The sequence below is a fragment of the Haemorhous mexicanus genome, chromosome 3, assembly GCF_027477595.1.
Source record: "Haemorhous mexicanus isolate bHaeMex1 chromosome 3, bHaeMex1.pri, whole genome shotgun sequence".
NCBI lineage: Eukaryota > Metazoa > Chordata > Aves > Passeriformes > Fringillidae > Haemorhous > Haemorhous mexicanus.
The window spans coordinates 47705032-47723632 of NC_082343.1; positions in this window are offsets into that span (position 1 = coordinate 47705032).

The following is an 18601-nucleotide window of genomic DNA, read 5'->3' on the forward strand; positions in this document are numbered from 1 at the left end:
AAAAAAAAAAATCGGGAAATTTTTGCAGAACTGGTTTCACTGCCCTGAACTGAGTGAGAATATTCATCTGATTCATCTGTAACTTTCTTTGCACTTCATGCAGTAAATCAAATATTGAGAGAGGAACAAGATTGTTTCTCTTTTTAGCTGAAGCTCTCCTTTTATGATACTTGTCAGTTTCTTAATGTTTTAGAGGTTCATTTCTGAGCACACAAACCCACTAAAGGTTTGAAGTTTTCATAATGAATGATCAAATTACATTTGTACCTAACAGATATGTTTACTAAACTTAATTTTCAGAGTACACCTCTAGGAGGAAAAAAACCTGTAGGTCACTCAAGAAACAAAGCAAGTAGATACATAATGGTGAAACCAGAGAGTTTAAACAGCATGATTAAACAATCAAAGAAGACTGCAAAGATTAGATAAAGATGTGTCTAGGCTTATAACAGCTGGAAGTTTTCTGACAATTCCAATGAACTGTCTTTTATTATCCATAGTATAAAATACTGAAACTTATGGGTTTTGTTAGCATGACTAGAAAATTGCACATAAGGGAACATTTGGAATGATGAATCGAGGAGAGGAAAGTGAGAAATAGTAGCAAGCAGATAAATGCAAGTGTTTTACTACTCATGCCTGTCACAAAATGCCTCCTACTTAACTCCATGCTATTGGAAATCCATCCGAGCTCATGTTGGTTAACTGACAAAAAATACCACACAGGGATCTTCTTTCCAGATAGATCTTTGCTAAATGGATCTTCTATGCCTAGGAATAACTTTTTCTTACCATTGTTTTGCCTGCAATGAGCCAACACACAATGGAGATGTATTCATGAGTGAAAGTAACTTCATATATCTTCATATATGGCTACAGTCATGCAGAAAATAGCAATCAGTCACAATAAAAAGCAATAAAAAAAATAATGCCAGAAATGAACGTAGTGCTATGAATTTTGTCACACTGTCTGGGTTTGTGATTTAGTAAGATTTCACAAATTAAATAAGCTGGGGCCTAGTATAATAAACTTGTGTGTTTGCAGACAGATTAATTTACCAGACCCATCATGTAGGCACCTCAAGAGTCACCTCATGGGCTCCAGCCCTACCACCCCAAAGCCACCAACCTCTTGGGCATACAGGGAGTGGTCTAGTTGCCTACACATGCTCATATCCCCTTGTCATCTCTGTCACCCAGCTACTGCCAGAAAAGCAAAAGCTTCCAGCACGACTCCGCTGAAATCTGAATAAACATTTATATTATTTTTTAAGAAGGTTTGTAAATGGAGGTGAGGTTTCTTTTTAGTTTAGCAGAAATGTGCTGCTGCTGCACCGCCTGCAAGAGAGGGCAGCTGCAGTGGTGCTGTCCTGGCAAATTGGGGCAGCAGGTCCCCAGGGTATTCCCACCATGACTACTGGGCTTTAACTCATACTCTATCTTCACTATACATCTGGGAAAAAAAACATTGAGCCCCCCCTAACTTTTTAGATAATTCATTCTCAGGGGTAAACTTGCTTGGGGTAAAGTACTAGGTGTGGTATCCAATACAGAATAATAGATGCATGAACTCCCTCCAATATATTCTGCATTAAATCAAAACAGATCCTCTGGTTTGTTCAAAAAACTGTTCTTCCATTTATCCTCTGCCACTTTGCATCTGTACCTCAAAATTTTTCCAGTGTCATCAACTGAGAAAACATATAGTTCTCATATTGTGCCTCTTCCCAACAACAGAGCCTATGTTTAACATTTTTGTCTGTAAAAAAAATGCAAACAAGCATCCTGAGGACTTTTAGACACCACCTTTTCAAATTTTGTATCTCTAATGATGTATTTTCTATAAAACTATATCATTTTTTGCAGTTCTAGAGCATCTCACACATGGTCATGAAACTGTATATGTTCTGTACACTTTTGCTTTACTATAAATAAAATATCCATGGGGGGGATTACAGAACAAAAGAAATCCTGGCATTCGTCAGGATCTCCTGCACAAGATCCTCAAATATACTAAAGTGTCTAAATCCTGTTACAAACACATTAAATCTAACACAAAGACTAGAAAAGCAACAAGGCAAATATGAAGGCAACAAAATCAGAGTATATTTAATACACTCTGTCACTGAGGTTGATACATTTGCTCTGTGTTGGCTTAGTGCCCACAGTGGGATACCACAAAGGATACAGAATGTTGAGGAGTATTTTTAACAAGCTGATGTTCCAAATGCATTTCCAGTTCTTTGCAGCTCATTCCAAAACTTATACATGCAAGGCTGTTACTAGAAAACCTGCTGTGGCAGGGCCATTCCTGATACTAACTCCATATAGTTATCAAAATATTTTCTGCTAGACATGTTTTATCTAATGAGAAGAGTCACTTTGGAGAGAATTAGAAGCCAAATTTATGAATCGAACAGAACCATAAATCTTTGTAAGGTATTTTATAAATCACACAAAAAAAAGTGCAAATCTCAGTGTATATTTTTAGAAATTAAAAAATTATGGTGTAAAAATAATTATCTTTTGCGATGCCAGCATCCTGTCTCATTTAAAACAACAATGCCTAATAGCTCCTAATTCATTGGGCAGTGATGGAATTCAATATATAGTGAGACAACATATGATTTACCTCATCCTTAGAGGCTATTATTTATATCTGTTTTCCAAGCCCTAATACCTCTGTAAATACAGATCTCTGCATTTTGTCATGCACGTTGGACCAATGTGCAGGATGGGCTGACTCTAAGGAAAATCCATTTGCCCTGGAAAAGATCCAGAAAGCACCATTAATCCACACTCTACACTGGAGTCCCTTAGTGTTTCAATAGGTCACTAGAGTTACTCTGTGCCACAGAAATAGAAAAAAAGTAAGGTTATTATCACATGGTAAGATCACAAGTCAGAGAGAGGAAGTTATTTTTAGTAGGCTCTGCTATCCATAGATCCTCACATATCTTTTTACTATTCCATCTGTTTTTTTCTATGTGCCATAGTATTATTCACTTCCCTAAATCTTTGTTCTAGATGTCCTAGAACAAACCATCACCATAGGAGACTAGTCCCATTGAATTCAGAAGAAATACTGACATTGTTTTGTTTAAGATTGCCCAGATTCATTATCTGGTTAGTAGCATCAAAGAATTTTGCTGCAAAACAAAGGTCATATTCCACTTCTTAGTGTCTAGTTTTTGGACTGAAGTGTTTTCAGTCTGGTATGAATTGACATCACTCACTGATTTTCATACATTTTCATACTGATTTTCATACTTCTTGGTTAAGTGCTGTAAAAAGATGAGCCTCATTTCTCTGTTTCTCTTCTCTCCTTGTGTAATGCTTTCAATCACTCTATTACATAATTTCATATTGTAAAAGCTTAAAAAAAACCCCATGCACAGGAATAACAATAACAACAAAAGCAATCCAACCCTGAGGATCTTGTCCTCAAATGTTTGAAAATTTATCAGCAACAAAAATTCAAAATGTATCAGTAACAGTTCCTAATGTCAGGGATATTAGGAACAGGCAAGTCAGGATCCCTCATTGTTTTTAATTGCAATCTTGCAGCAACTTGCCTATCTCATTAAAAATCTTCTGACCTCTTGGAACTACTTCATGTGTCTTTAACAGGAGGTCTGGATATATCTGCATCTTTTGTAACCAGAGCTGGGTTTTGCTATTTCAGTTCCCTGAAGAATGGGAATGCATGCACTCTCTCCTCTGTATCACTATAATTTAGTGTGCTCACCAATAAAAAACCTCTACATGAAATTGTGGAAAGGGAGCCATGCAGTCTCTGTGTAGATGGAAAACCTAATAGTATAAATTGAGTGTATTTCAGGAACAGAACAATCAAATAAAAAAAAAAAAATCACTCTCCAAGTGAAGAGTTTTGTTGTTTTGGTGTGGTGTCCTCACATCATCCTGGACACACACATTTTTCATGAGACTCTTCAAGTCACTCCACACTCATCCCTGAGGGAAAAACGCTTTACAGAAAGACAAGAAATTGCCTTTTTGTTGCTTTTCTTCTCCATTATGCAAATAGCAGAAGGCAGCTAAACGAAGACATTCAAGAGGCAGCTCAGCTGTAATTCAGAGTGTGCACTCCTCCCCAACCATGTCCCCTTTGTGGCTGGGGACACTCTTCTTTTCAGAGGCTCCCATGCAGGGTATTTCCCACATGGTCAACACAAGCTTCCTCCCTCCAGCAGACTGACTGGGTAACCAAAGGGAAATTTGCATTTAAGTACAGTTTTCTATTGATCAGATTTATCAAATGAAGCTCCACATGGATCAAATCCACATGTAAGGTGCCAAGTGTGTGAGCTGAGGCACACATTGGCCCTTAGACATGCCCATGCCCTTGGTATTGCTATTGCTCCTCTTGGGGCCAAAGGAAGAGGCTAATTGCTGGAAAAGGATTTGAGCTACAGTTTGGTTAGATGTTACTCTTCTTGATCTTCAGAGAAACAGAGAAACCTGAACTGATAATACATTAACATTATCTAGCTTTGTCTTCTGTACTATGGTCCTCTGTTAAGATATCCCAGAGCAGGACTCTGTAAAGTGAAGAGAGTTTTGGGATGACTGCCACTAGGGAAAAGGAAACTGAAATCCTGATAGATTATAAGCAGAGATATATTAGGGAACAAAATGATGCAGAAAACCTGTACATACATATACTGGTTTTCACTGGGATAGAGTTGATTTTCTTCATAGCAGCTCACGGGATGCCATTCCAGATTTGTGACCAAATCAGTGTTGATAACACACCAGGGTTTTAATTGCTGCTTGGCAGATTATACATGGATAAGTATTTTTTGGATGGGAGCTTGAAAATAAGAATCAAAATGCTGGAAATTGGAGTTTTCATCAATTTTGTTATGTAAAAACATTAGTTTGTCTCAAAGTCATTTTGTATGCTAATAGTAGCTGTTTATCAATGTCAAATAATCTCATTACATGACATTATATTAAAAATCAACGTAACTGAACATTTTGGATTTTTGACGTCCTTTTTTATGCACTTAACTTGCTGTATCACAGGTTAATAAAGTGATTTATCTTTTCTTGGATAAAATATTGATAAAAGAGTCAGCAGCTATGAGTGATAAAGGTCATGGTAGCACTGTGAATTTTTTCATTCTTGATGTAATCTTTTCATCAGGGAGGGCAGCAACAAATTTTTTAAGACCATTAGCAAGTTGAGAAACAAAGAAATAGCTATGCTTCCATTTAAGCATTTGGTTCTCTCTAGATTAAAAAGTATGCCTTGGAGCCCAAATGTATTTCTTACATATATTTCATGATTTTTATACTGCTGATTTTAAGAACAAAGTAGTGATTGTTGTCACCTCCCACAGTGTGTGTGTATGCACTCTGCATCATACATGTGTCCCAGGTGGAAAACAGAGGAAAAGCAAAAATAAATTTTTTTAATAACAAAGTTTTCCTTTTCTTTCAGCCTTCATTCTAGTGTAAGGTTGCAGATAATAATGCCTGACTAAGACATCTGCTTTTTTCATCCATTTGAAATTTTTTTTTCTTTCTTTTAAGTTGCAGTTAAATACTAAAAATTTTCAATTTTTTTTTTTTTTTCACTGAAATTTCAAAGAGACTGATGGAGGAGAACAGAAGGAAAGGATGCAGAGTGGGAAGAAAGGAGCGAGTTTTCCAATAAAGTAACATTCTCATCAGAGATTGTTCTGTGACTCATTTATTTGGAGACACAACAATAAAGTAGGACAGTGGGATGCTGAGATGCTAATCAGGAATAGAGACTGCTCTTTCCCACACGCTGCAGTGTCACTGCAGTTCTTCTCTTATCTCTGAAACTCAGTCCTCAAGACATTCATTCAGTTGGGTGATATAAAAGTAAGACTTAAATTACAGCCTTTACCATGGTAATTTTTTCTTCCTAAGTTTTATATCTTGGTGCTCTTCTTCCTCCCATGTATCTGTCATTGCCTTTGTTCTTGCTGCAAAAGGGGGACCAGAACTATCCCCAAAAAAGGAAGAAGTCAAATAGTCTAAGTTGTCGTAGTCCTCTTTTTATTTAAGCCTCTGTTCTCAGACATAATAATGTCTCCTCTATCACTGCTGTGCTTTGGTGGGATCTGACTCAGGATCAGTCTTTTATCTGCTGTCTTGGTACTCAATATCACATGGGCTTTATAATGCCCAATCACATAAAAATTTGTCTATCCTTTGTTGTGATTTTGGTACTAGCATCTCTTCTAATGTATCTTTATTCATTAACTTTTAAATATTTTGCTCCAAGAGCTTCACTGAGTGTTGCTCATTTTGCCTTTCATTTTATTATTTTGTGTCACAGTTCATTTTTTAATAGCATGTTTTTCTCACACAGGTTGTAGAAACTTATACACACATGATATTCCTACAGTGGTTGTATCCAAAGTGGCTGGAGTGCAGACTGGCATGAAATAACACACAGTAGAGGATCAAAGGAAAATAAGCATGCAGAATAAATTGAACAGAATCTATTTGTATTTCCACACAAACAATGCTGAATACCAGCTGTCTGTCTGGCAGATTTATGTGCCTGTATATGGAAAATCAACTAAGTAGGAGTAAGAAATCACACGAAAAATTTTAAAGTTTTTCTCATAATGATCTTTGCCATAGCTTAGCTATAATATCTTTCCCCTATTTTATTGGAAACCGTGTAGAGGATATTCTTTCTGTTTACATGCAAAAAAATGAAATCCAAGCAATCAGTGAAGGGCAAAGCCAAAGGTTTCCACAAAATTCAGTGTGTCCACTACACTACTTAGCTAGAAAATCAATGTTTGTCTGATATATCAAGAAAAAAGTTGAAGCACAAGCGAAGGGTCCAAATTATCTGGAGATAGAAGTTCAAATTTGTCATTCACTGATTTTTTTTTTTTTTTATTGCAGCTGTTTCCTTGAGTAGCAGTCTGCATTTCCTTTTTGGGCATAACCCAAAGCCTGGCATACATGAGCTGAGAAGGGCAGTAAGTGCAGGTGAATGATGTGCTGGCCACTGCCCCCCAGAGCTTGGGGAGCTGCCCTGATGATGGTTGTGAAAAAGGCTTGGGAGAAGACTGGGATGCTGGTGGGCTTCAAGTTTCTAAGTATTCTGCTACATGCTATAGATTTTTTATAGGACAGAGAATTATGGATTCAAGGGAAAATGAGAAACTAGCTGTGGCTCTCTGATCATAACTGCTTGGTGCAGGTCTTGTTAAAGTTTGACAGATCAGGTTTATGGTTTGGGATGACAGTCTAAGTGTTTATCTGGATCTTTTCAGTACCTCAGACATCAGGTTTCTCCCTGAGATCCATATTTCTGACTGCTACCCATACTCTGGGGCAGCAGCTGCACCCTGTCATTGTACACAATGAAGTTAGGAAGAAACTTCTTTTCCTCTGAATGCTGTATGATTGTGTCGTGGTTTAACACCAGCCAGCAATTAAGTCAAATAAAATAGGTGGGGATCTGGGTTAGATGAGTGACCAGGTTGCAGGACACTGGACCAAAGGGCAGTAGGCTCTATCTCCATCACCACCCACTTGAGAATTCTGGGGGTGATGCCATATGGTATGGAATATCCCTTGGGTCACTTTGGATCACCTATCCTGGCTGTGTCCCCTCCAAGCAGATTCTTAATGTTGTGGGACATAGGCCTGACAGGGAAAATAATAACCAACATTTAGAGAACTTTAAACAAAATCAGGTATTTCAGACAAACACAGAGACCAAAAATATTATGAAAAATAATAAGAACTGCAGCTGGATAGATCTGGATGTACTCAGATCTGTAAAGGACAAAGCGTTTTATTTTTTTTACCTAAAATCATTGAAGATAAATTTATTGTACTTTGCTGTGGCTTAAATTTCCTGCAAACTTAAACCAGTATCACCTACATTTCAATAATCATTGCATTAATTAAGGACCAGCTGTCAAGTAAAACTGTAGCAGCCCTGGGTATGTGCTTGAGACGGGCTCTGGGCAGTTGTGCAAGTTATGATGAAGAGCCTTTATCAGGACTGAAATGAGGAGATTGTTTTTGTTACACGTGTCAACTTGTGCCTTCCTGAAATACTTCTAGAGACTGTTATAATCCCTTAGTTAAACCCTGATTTTAGGACAAAATACATAAATCAATGAAGCCATACTTTTTGATTGTTTTGGAAGATAAATTATCTCCTTGCTTACTTAACTGTTTCATAGAAAAATGTTTCTTATTTATTATCTTTTGCATTTCATGTGGAGAAACAAGGTGTGTGAAAGTGACTTGACTCAGAAATCCTTATAGTTTGGAGGAGTTACTATAAGACCTTTTTCTTGTTCCAGCCCCTCTAGCACTCTCCGTGAAAGCAGTAGAAAATGTGACTTTACTAGGAAAGAAAGAGAGATCAATATTTCAAATTATTTATTTGTATAATTAACTATCTTGAAATAAATCAAGCTGTAGTTCCAAAAAGCTTCATATTTCTTACAGACAGCTGATCAGATACTTGCAGTGAAAGCCATTAGCAAATCCCATGTGCGGTATCCACCATTTGTGCCGTGCATTTACAGTTCTTTCCTGAGCAAGTGGTGGAAGGATAAATAATTTGCCTTACAGAGCAATCTGAGACTGTTTTTCATTAAATGCAGAGCTACATGAGCTGCTTACAGAAGGGAAACAAATTGCAACTGGAGTTAAATCTCCAGGGAGAAAGTAATTGCTCCAGCAGGAGAGACATTTTGAAGATTTTCCTAAAACATAAATGTAAAAACCTCAGTGCCCCAGATGCACCAGATTTCAGTTGCCCCATGGATTGTTGATTGTGTTCACCGCAGCCTGGATTTTGCAGAGTTATGTACAAGTGTGGCACAATGGCTGGACCATAAAGTCCCACTAAAGGCTCTGCTGCCACCAGTCCAAGCTCTCAGCTGAGCCACAGCTTAAAAGTTCCCTGTGCCAGAATTAGTGCCATATGTGGCACTAACTGTGGAAGCCTAACTGTGGGTGAGGTATCCAAGGTCACCAGAGGAAATAATGGGAAGAAAGGCTACATCTGAACCCTCTTAAGAGAGACTTAAAGGACAGGGGCCCATTTGGACCAATTAGAGAGGAGAGTATTCAATATGTAAGAAACACTCTGGAAGAAAGCACAAGGAGGTTTGCAAAGCAGAGAGGAAGAGACTGAAGGACAGTGTCACTGGCACAGCAACACTGATTTTTTCTTTTTTGTATAGAAATACAGAAGTTGATTTCCATCTGGAACAATCCATGAAATATTAATGAAGAAACCATCACTGCTACTGCCCAAGTCATATAAGAAAACCTCAAAATACTAGGTATATTTTCAGCTTCGTGTGCCTGCTGGCTTTGAGGCACAGAAGAAGCCCATAGACTGTGAGCTCAGTTACCTTCCTTACAGGGCCTCTGCAGCTCCACCTGGGACTGGGTCCCGGCCATCTGTGCTCAGAAAGGACATCAAGGAGAGGTGGCATTGAAACACCACCTGATGAGGCAAAATTATTAGGTGCAGGAAATAAAGGAGTATCTTCATGTATAACAACCTAAGCATCCAACCTTGGATATAAAATACCAAGTTCTCCCTGGAGAAATTAACAATGAGGTCAACCTAATTTCTTAGTGCTTGATCAAGGGTCCCATTTAAAGTTACACTGACCTGACTTGCTTCAGTTCATGTGATCCAATAAATGATGTGGAAAAAAAAACTTAAGATATTATAAACAATATTGTAATGGATAAACCAAGAGCCAGGATGCATTCTGATAATGCTGAAAGACACAGATATAGATATATAAAATGTTATATTTCTGGAATAGGTTCATTTGCTGAAAGTTGTTACCAAAGATCTTTGTGTACAGATTGAAGACTGAAATTTTAATCACTTGTGACAGTTCTGTACGTCAGCTCTTCATGGTTTTAGCTCCGTGTCTGCAACTCAAATGGAGAGGGAAAATTCACAGTGTGGTAGAAGTAGAAGGCAAAGTGTCTCTATTCCTGGAATTCATTCACAGGAATGCCTCCTCTAAAAATAAATTCCCTGGAAAGAAAAGAGAAGGGGGAGAGGAGGTAAGCAGCAATTGTTTCGTTTATTAATTCAAAATGAATAGTGACATATAAGCATAAATATCTCAAGATTTATTATGCTTCCCACGTCAAAATAAGTTATGAAACATATTTGCTATGATCATGGGCTTTTCTGGGGTCTTGTCCTTTACATGGATTAAGGTCTCCTATTCCAATGGAAGCAGCTGGAAAAATGAGTACAAGAAAGAGTGAGAACATGTGAAAGAACAAGAATCTTCAGAGAAAGGAAATACAGAAACTGAAACTAGAAATGCAGCCGATTTTATAATAAAGTGATTTTAGAAAAAAAAATCTGAAGAATTTAAAAGAGGCTAAGTGGAAGAAAGTTGACACGAAAACCTCAATGAGCTGCTGATACCAAGCTCTAAATCAGAACTAATTTCTAGGTTAATTTTCAGTGGTTTTTTTTGTTTTCTAGCTTAATCAGATTTAGTTGCTTTAGTTGCTTTAGTTGCTTTCCTGCTCAACAGGAAAGCAGTAGAACAATTCCTCCTTTTATATTATTTGTTCCCCTCTACATTTACTTTATAGCATATTTTTCTAGGATGTCTCCTCTTACTCATTCTCTCTCTAAATGAGACAATATTTCAATTTCCTTCCATAGATTAGCCTTTTTGATAACACTTCTTTTCTGTTTGTGAACCTTTTAATGCTGTCACATCCTTTTCTGAGATAGAAAGATAAGGAGTGAGCCAAATATTCTGAAGAATCTATAATTGATCTTGCTAACGACAGTATTGGATTCTTTGTGCTGTTTTGCTTATTTTTCACATCTTGTTCTTGCAAGCAATGTTTTGGACTTGAACAATTATTAGAGCAGAAGACATGAGCAGCTTAAATTTCCTTTCAATTGTACAACAGCCTGATTTTTTCAATCATTCAACTAAATGTCAGCAGTACACCCTTCCTCCAAGCATTCTGACCTCTATGAAGGTGTTCAGAGCTTTTTCTAATTATTTACAGTTCAAATGTTTGCTCCTCAAATATCCATGCTGAAGTAGTCCATCCTGCACCACAAGATGCATGCAAATCCCCTTACTGCTCTCAGCTCCCATACAGTGAGTCGCATTTCATAACTTTCCCAAAATAATTTTTTAAAAAACCCAAAACTCAAAAAAAGCAAGGATGTGGGATGTCAGGTTCACTTTCCATTGTAACTCTCTTAGGGGATGCAAATACATCAGCTTAAATTCATTTTACTAACATCTTTCACCAGCTGTGAGAAAGAGAGACAACTTGCCATCAAATGTTCTGAAAGACTCAAACTATTATTTCTACTTATAATAAAAGACAATTTTTGAAAACAGTACTCCCAAATTAGTCTCCTCCTTCCCCTTAATCTAAAAGCCCTTACCCAGAGATTGACAGTAGCTGTGCCAAGGGAAAACTTATAACTTATGAACCTGTCTTGTGCATATCTTCCGACCATGAAGCCACCTACAGCTTTCCCTGGCACCTAACCAAGCCCTCCCTTGAGGTGTCAATGCTTGTCTAGTGAGGTGCTGCTCCTCTCTTCCCCCTCTTACTTCCCTTCTCGTTTCTGCAGTCTCTCATTCTCGGTAGCCCTTGGCTCCTCTTGCCCAGCTCTCACCTGCCACTGCAGGGGGATAAAAGTGTCTGGGGAAGGGGACCATGCCTCCAACCTGTCCCCTCCATACTCTTGCTGACCTTGGTCCAGACACTGTCCTGATCTTGGCATAAGCACTCCTGCAGGTGTCGCCCCAAGAAGAGCTCAGCCTTTTTATTTGTACAACCATTTTAGCCTTTTGTTTCCCCAAGACTTTCTCACTCAGAAAGTGCACACAGCTAACACAATGAGCAATGCTTTCCTGTAGCCTTTTGAAATCCTTTGCATCCACTGCCTTTTCAATTATTTCACACTATAACTCTTGCTGGTTTTTCTCCAGGTAGGATTTCTAAAATTCCCTTAGAAGAAATTAGGGAAAATTTATGCTGCATGTTGCTTACAAGTCTATCATTTTCTGTTTATATTCAAGGGCGATTCTGTTGTCATTTTCCTTACAGAGTGGAGTTTTATAAGTGCATAAATATATTAGATATGTTTGTTGTTAAGTGTTGCCTACATTTACATGCTGGTGCACCTCTCAGTTAAATGACTCATACAGATCAATGACTCAAAGGCATTTTATATGCAGATATATTCTGTGTTTATCCTGCAGACCACCCACTGCCAGAAAATACAATTATAATTCCATAATTGGAAGAAAGCTGGAGAGATGCATGGTGTGTCTGCCTTGCTTGCTATGGGTATGCATGTACCACTGCATGGCTGTATAAAATGCATATCAGCATACTCACTGAGGGTGAAAAATAAAGGAAATGAAGCAAATTAAAATGTCCTGGGTAATATGATTGCAACACATTCAAAAAGTAGCGTATTTGCACCAAGTTCACTGAGAATGGCTGTGGAGGTCTCCATCAAGAGCAAGGCTAAGGCTACTCAAACCTTCTATGTTGGTTTGCCTGGCTTTGGTAGAACATTTAAAGCACAGCACCCAGGGTATGGGATGGGGGAAGGGCAGTGCTGTGGTTCTGCCTCACCCACAAGCACACTTTTCTGTCACATCATATCTTTTACACAATTAAGATTAATTAAGGAAATAATTGCAGAGGAATAAATAATAGAATTAAATTCTGCAGGAATGTGTTTTTCCAGGCTTTTAAAAGTAAGGCAGCACAAGAGCAGCAAAATAATATAATTACAAACAATAATTTTGAAAGAAAACACCTTGCTGTGATGCAATTTGTAGAAACAGTAAAAATGACTGTTTGCAGTGCTAGTAGGTGTTTTCTTCCATACAGAGACGGCTTGAATTTTTCATCAAAAAATATTGAAATAATCATGCTAATTTTGTCTAAATCAAAGTTTAATTTTCTTGAAAACAATTAAATGTAACGTAAATTTTCTGTCCTTTTTGAAAGGTCATAATAACTGACAGGTAAAACACTTACTAAGTAAGGGTACTTACTGGTACTCTTTTTTCTTCTGGTACCTCATTTTCTCCTAAATATAAAAGTAATTTGTCTTTGCATTGCCATTAAAATGGAACACTGAAATATATAAGTGGAGAAAAAGGATGTGCTTACTCTGAAAAAATAAGAGAAATGTTTCCATGAGATAGCAGCTCTCTTTGGCCACGTTAATGAAATTGAAGTAGAACACCCTAACTACATTAACAAGAACTAGCATTATGCTAGTGACTGCAGTTTCTGACAGTGAAAGACAATGAAATAAGAGACATGACTTAGAAGTTTGAAAACAATTTTGAATTTTAATTTTGAATTTTTCCAAACAACTCAAAATCTAAATATTGAGTTTTAAGTTTCCTTTTAAAATAAGGTTTTTTGTAATATTAGAACTGGAAACACACTTGAAAGAGAGTGGAAATGAAAACAACAATTCTGTATTTCACTGTTTATTTTACATATTTACCTGTAGACAGACATGCAGCATGAAGACAAATGTATTGCAAAACGTAGGTTACTATCATTCTCATGTCAGCAGAAGAGATTGTTTCAGGCTTCATAGCAAAGTTATCACATGGAAGAGGAATGGATCCCATGGGGCTGGGAAGCAGAAAACAGTTTTGACGACCAAGACCTTCAGTGCCTGGGTAGAGCAGAGGGGGAGCCCCATGGCTCTTTCCTTCCATGGAGAAATCATGGGTGTGGCTGTGACTTCCCAGGCCGGCAGCAGAGCACCAGGGGACTGAGAGGAGCACAGTGCTGCAGCTTAATGTGTGAGACTGTGACAGCTCTGAAAATGCAAAATTCCAGGTGTGTGTGTGCAAGTGTGCTGTATGTCTCTTTCCTTGTCTTTTATAGATAATGATTTTTCAGTGACTTTTTAAAAATAGTAAGCTAGAAAAATTTCAGTCAGCAGTTTGGCACTCATGACAAATAAGTTTCAGTGTAGCTGAATACATGTGTATTTCAGGCCATATATTAAATGTGTTAGGTATAGACAGCAACATTTTTTAATGCTTGTATTCTTCAGTTATCTCACCAGATAAATCAACTATCAGGGGCTGGTCTCTCTCACAGTCCCATGTGATTTCAAGAGGCAGAAATTTAGCAAGGTCTGAGTTAATTTTCCTACAAGCTTTAGGTAATGGGTTGCTAGAATTTCGGTCAATGTCATTTGGATAATTATTTTCCCATTTTTCCAGCTAACCACTTTTGAAGTTAGAGGTCTGCCCTGGACTCATGTGATGGTATTTCTGAGAGGGGACACCATGGTCTCTGCATGCCCACACCAGTGGAGCACCTCATTTAGGATCTGCGATTGCAGATTTCGTTCTCCTCTCATCCACCTTTCCACCCAGTTGTCTATTTAAATAAGGTGCTGAGGTTAAAAAAATAACCCCAAGCAGTTATTTTCCTACCAAAAAATCCCCTAAAAAAAATTGATGGACTGCACACAATGGATTTTACATGATGGGATTTTGTGGTCACTTTTTATTTATTTTCAGCTATTTGAAAATGCAATGAAGATACCATGACCATGGTTTTAGAACAAAGTATCTGTTTTATTTAAAAGGATGAAAAAGGGATATATGGTCTTATATTAATGAAAACTGTCTTATTTTCATGAAATAACTATTTCATAGTTATTCATTTCGTAGAATAACTATTCACAATTGAGATTTTGGACATATAAGGTTAGAAGAAATCTTCCAAACTACTTAAAATAATTTATATATTCAATGAAAAAATATACAATTTCTGCAAACAGCCTGTTAAGATCAAATTTCTAGCACCTGCCAAACTGCAGAAATTTCTTTTTTTTTTCCTTTTTGAAGTCAAATTTCACTCTTTCAAGTATTTTATGTCAGTGTCTGGAGAAGGTGACACGCAATGATTCCAGTGAAATCCTGTGTGTTGTGTCAAATCTACTGCCTGCTGTGCCTCATCAACCATAGCATTCATTTCACATCTTATACATTGTGTTATTGGAAAGGGAAAATGTTTTCTCTTCTGTTTCCCCAGGTTATAGTGTCAGTGCATCACTGTATCACTCAGAGTACGCCACAGACCACACTCCAGTAAAGGTAAAGAAGTGAGATCACCCACATCATGATTTTCAGGAGTTAAATCCTTATGCCTGAGTAATAAATCAATGCCAGATGTTTGCCAGCAACATTATTTAAACCTTATTTAACAGGCTGCAAGGGTCCCACCAAGAGGGTCATCAAAATGTAAATGAGCATCTTGAAGCGAGAGGCTTCCTGGGGGTGGGCAATTAAAAACCTGCAGTCTCCACAAAGGGAACAACATAGGAAGTGGTGGCAAAACATTGAACTGGTGTGTGTCAGCCTCAGACTGCCTGGATCACCCACAGGGGTGCAAGGAGAAGCAATTTTTCATGCTTATCTTGCAAGTCCTGACTGTGGCCATGAGTTTCAATTAATGTGGGCCACTAGAAACTGTTTATTTAGACAGGCATGCTTTCTGATAAGCTATCTCCATCTTTTTCATCTTTGTGGCATCACATTGAGGCAAAACATTGAAAAGTCCCAACGGAATTAGTTGCTGCAGAAATAGCTCTTGACAATGACCTACCTGTGAAAACATACTCATGCTGAAACTCCCAAGCAAAGAAGTACTTCACGTGATTAATGCTGGTCATATCTCCTCTTTCTCTTATTTCTGTGAAGCCTGTGTCCTTTCACCTTGCTGAAATGCAGCAAAACCCCCACTGGCAGATTATGGCTATGCATGATATATTTCAAAGATCTTTCTTGCACTCTTGACTAGCTTAATCTAGACTTAAGTTGGATGCTGCACACAAAAAATTACATACTATTTTTAATGAGTCTACTGAAACATCTAGTGCTATTCAAGAGCTTCCTTCACATGCAGTTATTTAAATATGGTGTGGTATAAAAATGTCCTCTTCCTACATGACAGCCCACACCATGAGGCTACCAAGGAATTTCATGAATATTTTCAAAATGTTTGCAAAACTACCTTTCACTTTGGTAAGAACTACAGAGAACTTCACCCAGAACAGTCTGTGTCACAAAAAGCCTAATGGCTGGTTCTGGCTGTGGTGTAAGAAGGAATCATCATTTTCCAGACTAATGCAAACAATAAAGCTCGTGGGGAAGGTGAACCAACCAGCTCCTTTCACTTCTAAATTATTTTTACTGTCTTAATTGGCCTTGGCTCGGTTGCAGCCCTTCAGTCAGATTTTTCACTTGCATCAGCCTTACTTTAAACATTTGTCTCTCTTCTATTGCTCTGATGTCCTGACCAGCATTGCAATGAAGAAGACATATAGATTAGCTTAACAAAACGTCATTGTGTGCCCACCATCTTTCTGGTTTGTGCTCTTTGTCCCAGTCACTAGGTACAAGCTTATTTGGCCTGGAAAAACAAACCAAAACAAAATTTTTCACTGACTAACCTGTTGGGTATTTTTACTGTTAAGTATATGAGTAAAAGAAGCTTGAAATTACATCCATTTCTCTTGACCTTTTTGGCAATTTATGTTTGCACATTCTTGACTTGAAGCTTTCCTATAGCTGCAAGAGCTTCGTCCAACACATTACTGCATCTTACTGTAGGACTTTCATCACTCTTCAGTCAGCCTCGTTTATTACACAGTGCTGGGCTTGATTGTACCTTCCTTCAAATTTTCATTTTGCATCCTCCAGTTAAGTTGTACACCCACTAAAGGATCAGAAAAACTCTCCTCAATTAAAGCTTTTCCTTGTGCATGATTGGTGATGACAATAATTCAGGAGCCGTAGTAGGAATCAGACAAAGGTGGCTGTGACCACTCTGAGTGCTTGCTCTGGTTTTGGCTGGAATCAAGTAAGTTTCCTCATGGTAGCTGGTACAAGGCTGTGTTTGGCACTTGTGCTGGAAACAGTGTTGATAACACAGAGATGTTTTAGGTATTGCTGATCCGGGCTTGCACAGAATCAAGGCTTTTTCTCCTTCTCAGCCCACCCCACCAGTGAGAAGAAGAGGGGGTGGACAAGAAGCTGGGAGGGGGCACAACCAGGACAGCTGACCCCAGCTGACCCAAGGGATATTCTAGACCATGTGGCATCATACTCAGCACATAAAGCTGGAGGTAGAAGAAGGAAGGGGGACTCATTTGTAGGGACAATATTTTTCTCCCCAAGTAACCATGATTTGTGACAGAGCCCTGCTTCCCCGGCAGTACTGAGCACCTGCCTGCCTGTGGGATGTGGTGGACGACGTCCCTGTTTTGCTTTGCTTGTGTACATGGTTTTTGCTTTACCTATTAAACTGTCTTTATCTCAACCAACAAGTTTTCTCACTTTTACCCTTCTCTTCACTCTCCCATCCCATTGGAGGGGAGTGTGAGACATAGCTGCTGTCCAGGAATTAACCATGATGATGCTTTTTAAAACACCTACATTTTCATCTAAAAACACAAGAAAAATCTTTGTTTGTGGCCTTAATCTTGGACCATCCTTTAGATGAAATGCACTTTTCATTTTGGATCCATAGTTTCTTCCAAAGCATTAGTGCTTTTGGCTGGCTGACCACCACCTTCCTCCTACCAAATTATTAATGACACAATTTATCAAAGCAAGTAGTCAGATAAATGGTTTGTCCTGTCTCCTTTGCCTTTTTGCTCTGTCAAATCTTCTTCCCACTCACATGGAAGGATGAATATCACAGCATATTCTTCTTCAGCCTTAGCCTGGAAGAATTTAAGATTTGGTGTTTTTTACTTAAGTGAGGGAGAAAGGAGTGAATTTTGGGGCAATCTTTACGTGGAAAGCTAATGTGGGCTACAGTGCTGTTAACTGTCCTGAACCTGAATTTTCTGATATGAGGAAAGCCTGCAGGGAGTTTTGGAGGGAGGCATACTTGATCATATTTTTTCTGTACTGTTGTGACACTCATTTCTCTACCATTGCCAGCTCATTTGACCCTGCTGAACTGGTGGAATAAGCTTTTCAGAAAGTAAGTTATTAACAATTTAAAAATAAAAATTGGTACTTTGGTTCTAATTCAACAGTAAGAAAATTATTCTTCTTCTAAAACAAAGGGACCTAATGTCTGGCAATTTATATTTCACACTTCTTGATTGAACAGCAGAACTCTGCTCCCTAGGATGCTGAAGAACTCCTTCCAAGGTCCATTACTAATAACACTATTCCATAATCCATTCTCTCTTAAATTCTTCTGCTATTTGTTCAAAATCATCTAAATCACACACAGCTCAAAGCTAAGTTTAAATCTTTGCCTTTGTCCCCATGTACAGCCACTAGCTATCCAATTTGATCAGCTTTCAGAGAAAAAATGAAGAATTATTCATTTTGTTTGCTAGTCCTTTTTTCATTATTCTCCTTAGAAAAATAATTATTTCCCTGTGGTCTCCAAAAAACTTCATAAAGTAGTTTAATTTTGTGAGTGCAGCAGAAATTCAACTCTTAACAGTTCCTTCTGGGCCAAGGAATAAGTAATGAACTCAATCCCACCACACCTCTTC